Here is an 8,387-nt window from a genome sequence, read left to right as displayed (position 1 = left end):
CCTCCATCACCTCTACCTTTCTGACCTCCTCCTCCATCACCTCTACCTCTCTGACCTCCATCACCTCTACCTCTCTGACCTCCATCACCTCTACCTCTCTGACCTCCATCACCTCTACCTCTCTGACCTCCATCACCTCTACCTCTCTGACCTCCATCACCTCTACCTCTCTGACCTCCTCCTCCATCACCTCTACCTCTCTGACCTCCATCACCTCTACCTCTCTGACCTCCATCACCTCTACCTCTCTGACCTCCATCGCCTCTACCTCTCTGACCTCCTCCATCACCTCTACCTCTCTGACCTCCATCACCTCTACCTCTCTGACCTCCTCCATCACCTCTACCTCTCTGACCTCCTCCATCACCTCTACCTCTCTGACCTCCTCCTTCATCACCTCTACCTCTCTGACCTCCATCACCTCTACCTCTCTGACCTCCATCACCTCTACCTCTCTGACCTCCATCACCTCTACCTCTCTGACCTCCATCACCTCTACCTCTCTGACCTCCATCACCTCTACCTCTCTGACCTCCATCACCTCTACCTCTCTGACCTCCATCACCTCTACCTCTCTGACCTCCTCCATCACCTCTACCTCTCTGACCTCCATCACCTCTACCTCTCTGACCTCCATCACCTCTACCTCTCTGACCTCCATCACCTCTACCTCTCTGACCTCCTCCATCACCTCTACCTCTCTGACCTCCTCCATCACCTCTACCTCTCTGACCTCCATCACCTCTACCTCTCTGACCTCCTCCATCACCTCTACCTCTCTGACCTCCATCACCTCTACCTCTCTGACCTCCTCCTCCATCACCTCTACCTCTCTGACCTCCATCACCTCTACCTCTCTGACCTCCATCACCTCTACCTCTCTGACCTCCTCCATCACCTCTACCTCTCTGACCTCCATCACCTCTACCTCTCTGACCTCCATCACCTCTACCTCTCTGACCTCCTCCTCCACCTCTACCTCTCTGACCTCCATCACCTCTACCTCTCTGACCTCCATCACCTCTACCTCTCTGACCTCCATCACCTCTACCTCTCTGACCTCCATCACCTCTACCTCTCTGACCTCCTCCATCACCTCTACCTCTCTGACCTCCTCCATCACCTCTACCTCTCTGACCTCCTCCATCACCTCTACCTCTCTGACCTCCTCCATCACCTCTACCTCTCTGACCTCCATCACCTCTACCTCTCTGACCTCCTCCTCCATCACCTCTACCTCTCTGACCTCCTCCTCCATCACCTCTACCTCTCTGACCTCCATCACCTCTACCTCTCTGACCTCCATCACCTCCACCTCTCTGACCTCCTCCATCACCTCTACCTCTCTGACCTCCATCACCTCTACCTCTCTGACCTCCATCACCTCTACCTCTCTGACCTCCATCACCTCTACCTCTCTGACCTCCATCACCTCTACCTCTCTGACCTCCATCACCTCTACCTCTCTGACCTCCATCACCTCTACCTCTCTGACCTCCATCACCTCTACCTCTCTGACCTCCTCCATCACCTCTACCTCTCTGACCTCCTCCATCACCTCTACCTCTCTGACCTCCTCCTCCATCACCTCTACCTCTCTGACCTCCATCACCTCTACCTCTCTGACCTCCATCACCTCTACCTCTCTGACCTCCATCACCTCTACCTCTCTGACCTCCATCACCTCTACCTCTCTGACCTCCATCACCTCTACCTCTCTGACCTCCTCCTCCATCACCTCTACCTCTCTGACCTCCATCACCTCTACCTCTCTGACCTCCATCACCTCTACCTCTCTGACCTCCATCGCCTCTACCTCTCTGACCTCCTCCATCACCTCTACCTCTCTGACCTCCATCACCTCTACCTCTCTGACCTCCTCCATCACCTCTACCTCTCTGACCTCCTCCATCACCTCTACCTCTCTGACCTCCTCCTTCATCACCTCTACCTCTCTGACCTCCATCACCTCTACCTCTCTGACCTCCATCACCTCTACCTCTCTGACCTCCATCACCTCTACCTCTCTGACCTCCATCACCTCTACCTCTCTGACCTCCATCACCTCTACCTCTCTGACCTCCATCACCTCTACCTCTCTGACCTCCATCACCTCTACCTCTCTGACCTCCATCACCTCTACCTCTCTGACCTCCTCCATCACCTCTACCTCTCTGACCTCCATCACCTCTACCTCTCTGACCTCCATCACCTCTACCTCTCTGACCTCCATCACCTCTACCTCTCTGACCTCCTCCATCACCTCTACCTCTCTGACCTCCTCCATCACCTCTACCTCTCTGACCTCCATCACCTCTACCTCTCTGACCTCCTCCATCACCTCTACCTCTCTGACCTCCATCACCTCTACCTCTCTGACCTCCTCCTCCATCACCTCTACCTCTCTGACCTCCATCACCTCTACCTCTCTGACCTCCATCACCTCTACCTCTCTGACCTCCTCCATCACCTCTACCTCTCTGACCTCCATCACCTCTACCTCTCTGACCTCCATCACCTCTACCTCTCTGACCTCCTCCTCCACCTCTACCTCTCTGACCTCCATCACCTCTACCTCTCTGACCTCCATCACCTCTACCTCTCTGACCTCCTCCATCACCTCTACCTCTCTGACCTCCTCCATCACCTCTACCTCTCTGACCTCCATCACCTCTACCTCTCTGACCTCCTCCATCACCTCTACCTCTCTGACCTCCTCCATCACCTCTACCTCTCTGACCTCCTCCATCACCTCTACCTCTCTGACCTCCTCCATCACCTCTACCTCTCTGACCTCCATCACCTCTACCTCTCTGACCTCCATCACCTCTACCTCTCTGACCTCCATCACCTCTACCTCTCTGACCTCCATCACCTCTACCTCTCTCCTCCATCACCTCTACCTCTCTGACCTCCATCACCTCTACCTCTCTGACCTCCATCACCTCTACCTCTCTGACCTCCTCCATCACCTCTACCTCTCTGACCTCCTCCTTCACCTCTACCTCTCTCCTCCATCACCTCTACCTCTCTGACCTCCATCACCTCTACCTCTCTGACCTCCATCACCTCTACCTCTCTGACCTCCATCACCTCTACCTCTCTGACCTCCATCACCTCTACCTCTCTGACCTCCTCCATCACCTCTACCTCTCTGACCTCCATCACCTCTACCTCTCTGACCTCCTCCTCCATCACCTCTACCTCTCTGACCTCCTCCATCACCTCTACCTCTCTGACCTCCATCACCTCTACCTCTCTGACCTCCATCACCTCTACCTCTCTGACCTCCATCACCTCTACCTCTCTGACCTCCATCACCTCTACCTCTCTGACCTCCATCACCTCTACCTCTCTGACCTCCATCACCTCTACCTCTCTGACCTCCTCCATCACCTCTACCTCTCTGACCTCCTCCATCACCTCTACCTCTCTGACCTCCTCCTCCATCACCTCTACCTCTCTGACCTCCATCACCTCTACCTCTCTGACCTCCATCACCTCTACCTCTCTGACCTCCTCCATCACCTCTACCTCTCTGACCTCCTCCTCCATCACCTCTACCTCTCTGACCTCCATCACCTCTACCTCTCTGACCTCCTCCATCACCTCTACCCCTCTGACCTCCATCACCTCTACCTCTCTGACCTCCTCCATCTGTAGGACGTGAGGTCCTACAGAGAGGCTCTCTCCAAGACCAGGACCGCGTACTACTCCACCCTCATCACCTCACAGCAAAATAACCCCAGATCGCTTTTTTCAACCATAAATCGTCTCCTCCGCCCTCTCACTGCCTCCCACACTGATGCTCCTGACCTCTGCTCTAAGTTCCTGGACTTTTTCCAGGCTAAAGTGACTTCCATCCACCAACAACTCATGGTGCCCGCCCCCTCCCCTCCTCACTTACCCCTGACGCCGGACTACATGCTCCCAGCTGCATCCCTCCATCCCCAGTGCTCTCTCTCCTCCTTCTCCCCAGTGGATGTTCCGCTGGTCATGAAGCTGGTTACCAGAGCCAAAGCTTCCACCTGCTCCCTCGACCCCATGCCTACGGTACTGGTCAAGGCCTGCCTTCCTACCCTCTGCCCCATCATAACGGACATCATCAACTCCTCTCTGTCATCTGGAATAGTTCCCTCCTGTTTCAAAACCGCCTCTATCACTCCCATCCTAAAAAAGCCTGGTTTGGACCCTGAGGTGCTGGACAACTACCGGCCGATCTCCAACCTTCCTTTCCTAAGCAAAACCTTGGAAAGGGCAGTCGCCGCCCAGCTTCATCAACATCTGTCCAACCATGAGCTCTACGAACCCCTTCAGTCAGCCTACCGAGCACATCACAGCACAGAGACCGCCCTCATCAAGATCACTAATGACCTCCTCCTTGCTGCAGACTCCGGACACATCAGCCTCCTCATCCTTCTCGACCTCTCCGCGGCGTTCGACACAATATCCCACTCAGTCCTCCTCAAATGCCTCTCCGACAACCTAGGCATCACCGGTACAGCTCTGTCATGGTTTCATTCATATCTCACTAATAGATCTCAGTTTGTCAGCGTCAGCGGCTCATCCTCCCCCCCGGCCCCAGTCAACCACGGTGTCCCCCAGGGCTCTGTGCTGGGTCCCCTACTATTCACCATCTACATGCTCCCCCTCGGTCAGATTATACGTCACCACGGACTCAACTTCCACTGTTATGCTGATGATACTCAGCTCTACATCAGCACCTCACCATCCTCCCAGCTCCCCCCACAGTCTGTAGTCAACTGCCTCCACGCTATAAAAACCTGGATGGCAACCAAATTACTCAAACTCAACAGCAAAAAGACAGATCTCATGGTTGTGGCCCCCAAGGCACTGCTCGGGAAGGTTGGAGATCTCCTCCTCCACGTTGACGGCTCTTCCATCTCCCCGTCTCTCGAAGTCCGTAACCTGGGCGTCACCCTTGACTCCACACTTTCATTTCACTCCCACATCAAATCTGTCACCAAGTCTGCCTTCTACCACCTCAGGAACATCTCCCGTCTCCGACCCTCACTCTCAGACTCTGTGGCGGAGACCCTGATCCACTCATTTGTCACCTCCCGGTTGGACTATTGTAATGGAGTCCTGTTCGGGGTACCCAGCAAAGCCCTGGACAGGCTCCAGTATGTCCAGAACTCAGCTGCCAGGGTTCTCACTCACACCAAGCCCTGGCAGCACATCACCCCCACCCTCATCCATCTCCACTGGCTTCCAGTCAGGTTCCGCATCACCTTCAAACTCCTGCTCCTCACCTACAAATCCCTCCATGCCCTCGCCCCCCGGTACCTGTCTGATCTCCTCCACCAGTACACTCCATCCCGGAACCTACGATCCTCTGATCTAGGTCTCCTCTCCATCCCTCGCACCAGGTTACGGACTTTTGGGGACAGAGCCTTCAGCGTGGCGTCCCCTACCCTCTGGAACTCTCTCCCCCCCGAAATCCGCAATGCCCCAACCCTGGACACCTTCAAATCCGCTCTAAAAACACACCTCTTCACCAAGGCTTTCCCCATCAGTTAGTTTTAGATTAAATTAGGTCCATTATCCCCTACTTTCCCTCATCCCCTCTTCCCCCTCCCCCCCTACTTTCCTTGCCCTATTTTTTGTCCTGATTGTAAAGCGACCTTGGGTTCTATGAAAGGCGCTATATAAATTTGATTTATTATTATTATCACCTCTACCTCTCTGACCTCCTCCATCACTTCTACCTCTCTGACCTCCTCCATCACCTCTACCTCTCTGACCTCCATCACCTCTACCTCTCTGACCTCCATCACCTCTACCTCTCTGACCTCCATCACCTCTACCTCTCTGACCTCCATCACCTCTACCTCTCTGACCTCCATCACCTCTACCTCTCTGACCTCCTCCATCACCTCTACCTCTCTGACCTCCATCACCTCTACCTCTCTGACCTCCTCCATCACCTCTACCTCTCTGACCTCCTCCATCACCTCTACCTCTCTGACCTCCTCCATCACCTCTACCTCTCTGACCTCCATCACCTCTACCTCTCTGACCTCCTCCATCACCTCTACCTCTCTGACCTCCTCCTCCACCTCTACCTCTCTGACCTCCATCACCTCTACCTCTCTGACCTCCTCCATCACCTCTACCTCTCTGACCTCCATCACCTCTACCTCTCTGACCTCCTCCATCACCTCTACCTCTCTGACCTCCATCACCTCTACCTCTCTGACCTCCTCCATCACCTCTACCTCTCTGACCTCCTCCATCACCTCTACCTCTCTGACCTCCTCCATCACCTCTACCTCTCTGACCTCCATCACCTCTACCTCTCTGACCTCCATCACCTCTACCTCTCTGACCTCCATCACCTCTACCTCTCTGACCTCCTCCATCACCTCTACCTCTCTGACCTCCTCCATCACCTCTACCTCTCTGACCTCCATCACCTCTACCTTTCTGACCTCCATCACCTCTACCTCTCTGACCTCCTCCATCACCTCTACCTTTCTGACCTCTTCCATCACCTCTACCTCTCTGACCTCCTCCATCACCTCTACCTCTCTGACCTCCATCACCTCTACCTCTCTGACCTCCTCCATCACCTCTACCTCTCTGACCTCCTCCATCACCTCTACCTCTCTGACCTCCTCCATCACCTCTACCTCTCTGACCTCCTCCATCACCTCTACCTCTCTGACCTCCATCATCTCTACCTCTCTGACCTCCATCACCTCTACCTCTCTGACCTCCATCACCTCTACCTCTCTGACCTCCTCCATCACCTCTACCTCTCTGACCTCCATCACCTCTACCTCTCTGACCTCCTCCATCACCTCTACCTCTCTGACCTCCTCCTCCATCACCTCTACCTCTCTGACCTCCTCCATCACCTCTACCTCTCTGACCTCCATCACCTCTACCTGTCTGACCTCCTCCATCACCTCTACCTCTCTGACCTCCTCCATCACCTCTACCTCTCTGACCTCCTCCTCCATCACCTCTACCTCTCTGACCTCCATCACCTCTACCTCTCTGACCTCCTCCATCACCTCTACCTCTCTGACCTCCTCCATCACCTCTACCTCTCTGACCTCCATCACCTCTACCTCTCTGACCTCCATCACCTCTACCTCTCTGACCTCCTCCATCACCTCTACCTCTCTGACCTCCATCACCTCTACCTCTCTGACCTCCTCCATCACCTCTACCTCTCTGACCTCCTCCACCACCTCTACCTCTCTGACCTCCTCCACCACCTCTACCTCTCTGACCTCCATCACCTCTACCTCTCTGACCTCCTCCATCACCTCTACCTCTCTGACCTCCATCACCTCTACCTCTCTGACCTCCATCACCTCTACCTCTCTGACCTCCTCCACCACCTCTACCTCTCTGACCTCCTCCACCACCTCTACCTCTCTGACCTCCATCACCTCTACCTCTCTGACCTCCTCCACCACCTCTACCTCTCTGACCTCCTCCACCACCTCTACCTCTCTCCTCCATCACCTCTACCTCTCTGACCTCCTTCATCACCTCTACCTCTCTGACCTCCTTCACCTCTACCTGTCTGACCTCCTCCATCACCTCTACCTCTCTGACCTCCTCCATCACCTCTACCTCTCTGACCTCCTCCTCCATCACCTCTACCTCTCTGACCTCCATCACCTCTACCTCTCTGACCTCCATCACCTCTACCTCTCTGACCTCCATCACCTCTACCTCTCTGACCTCCATCACCTCTACCTCTCTGACCTCCATCACCTCTACCTCTCTGACCTCCTCCATCACCTCTACCTCTCTGACCTCCATCACCTCTACCTCTCTGACCTCCATCACCTCTACCTCTCTGACCTCCATCACCTCTACCTCTCTGACCTCCATCACCTCTACCTCTCTGACCTCCTCCATCACCTCTACCTCTCTGACCTCCATCACCTCTACCTCTCTGACCTCCATCACCTCTACCTCTCTGACCTCCTCCTCCATCACCTCTACCTCTCTGACCTCCTCCTCCATCACCTCTACCTCTCTGACCTCCTCCTCCATCACCTCTACCTCTCTGACCTCCTTCATCACCTCTACCTCTCTGACCTCCTTCATCGCCACACCTCTACCTGTCGCCTCAGGTCTGCTGATGCCAACCTACCTAAGACCAGGCTCCGGACCTGCAGCTGCACCCTCCCTCTGGAATGCCCTCCCCAGCCACATTCAGACCCTACTGTTCTTCAAAACAGCCCTCAAGACCTACCTTTTCACTCTTGCTTTCGACCATTAATTGTTCTGGTGTTTTTTGTTGTTTACACTGTAAAGCGTCTCTGAGCACCGTAAATGCAATATATAAATTGAATGTATTATTAATTATTATTATTATTAGAAGGTCTGAATAATAATTA

The sequence above is a fragment of the Notolepis coatsorum genome, assembly GCF_963971535.1.
Source record: "Notolepis coatsorum genome assembly, chromosome: 1".
NCBI classification, from domain to species: domain Eukaryota; kingdom Metazoa; phylum Chordata; class Actinopteri; order Aulopiformes; family Paralepididae; genus Notolepis; species Notolepis coatsorum.
The sequence above is the reverse complement of the archived record's forward strand: the minus strand, read 5'-3'. Positions refer to the sequence as shown.